Below are 1,711 nucleotides of genomic sequence, written 5' to 3' on the forward strand. Positions count from 1 at the left end.
CTCTATGAAGCTTGGGAAAGATACAAACAGTTGACCAAAAAGTGTCCTTCTGACATGCTTTCAGAATGGACCATCCTGGATATATTCTATGATGGTTTATCTGAGCTATCAAAGATGTCACTGGATAATTCTGCAGGTGGATCCATTCACCTAAAGAAAACGCCTGCAGAAGCTCAAGAACTCATTGACATGGTTGCTAATAACCAGTTCATGTACACTTCTGAAAGGAATCCTGGGAGTAATGGGACGCCAATGAAGAAGGGAGTTCTTGAAGTTGATACTCTGAATGCCATATTGGCTCAGAATAAAATATTGACTCAGCAAGTCAATATGATCTCTCAGAGTCTGCATGGAATGCAAGCTGCATCCAACAGTACTCAAGAGGCATCTTCTAAAGAAGAAGCTTATGATCTTGAAAACCCTGCAATAGCAGAGGTAAATTATTTAGGTAAACCTTATGGAAACACATATAACTCATCATGGAGAAATCATCCAAATTTCTCATGGAAGGATCAAAAGCCTCAACAAGGCTTTAATAATGGTGGAAGAAACAGGTTTAGCAATAATAAACCTTTTCCATCATCCACTCAGCAACAGACAGAGAACTCTGAACAAAATGCTTCTAATTTAGCAAATCTAGTCTCTGATCTATCTAAGGCCACTGTCAGTTTCATGAATGAAACAAGGTCTTCCATTAGAAATTTGGAAGCACAAGTGGGCCAGCTGAGTAAAAGGATCACTGAAATCCCTCCTAGTACTCTCCCAAGCAATACAGAAGAGAATCCAAAAGGAGAGTGCAAGGCCATTGACATAAGCAAAATGGCCGAACCCAAAGAGGGAGAGGAGGACGTGAATTCCAAGGAGGAAGACCTCCTGGGACGTCCAGTGATCAATAAGGAGCTTCCCCTTGAGGAACCAAAGGACTCTGAGGCTCATCTAGAGACCATAGAAATTCCATTGAACCTCCTTATGCCCTTCATGAGCTCTGATGAGTATTCCTCTTCTAAAGAAAATGAGGATGTTACTGAAGAGCAAACTGCCAAGTTTCTTGGTGCAATCATGAAGTTGAATGCCAAACTATTTGGCATTGATACTTGGGAAGTTGAACCTCCCTTGTTCATCAATGAACTAAATGATCTGGATCAACTGACATTGCCTCAGAAGAGACAGGATCCTGGAAAGTTCATAATACCCAGTACCATAGGCACCATGATCTTTAAGGCTCTGTGTGACCTTGGTTCAGGAATAAACCTCATGCCCCTCTCTGTAATAGAGAAACTGGAAATCTATGGGGTGCAAGCTGCTAAAATCTCATTAGAGATGGCAGGCAGTTCAAGAAACAAACCACACACCTCCATCTCCTCCACTTCTCCTTCTACTCCCTTCTTTCTTCTTTTGCTCGAGGACGAGCAAACCTTTTAAGTTTGGTGTGGAAAAACACATTGCTTTTTTGTTTTTCCATAACCATTGATGGAACCTAAGGCCAGAGAAACCTCTAGAAAGAGGAAAGGAAAGACAAAAGCTTCTATCAAGGGTCTATAGCTCAGTGGTAGAACATTTGACTGCAAATAAAGAGATCCCTGAGATACCTCAGGGGATACATTTTCTTCTACACAATTATTGGAAGCAACTAAGGGTGGAACATCAAGAGCACTCCATCATCCTTCATGAAATCAAAGAAGATCTAAAAGCAATGAAGGAGGAGCAACAA

Source organism: Arachis ipaensis, chromosome B05 (genome assembly GCF_000816755.2).
Source record: "Arachis ipaensis cultivar K30076 chromosome B05, Araip1.1, whole genome shotgun sequence".
Lineage (NCBI taxonomy): Eukaryota > Viridiplantae > Streptophyta > Magnoliopsida > Fabales > Fabaceae > Arachis > Arachis ipaensis.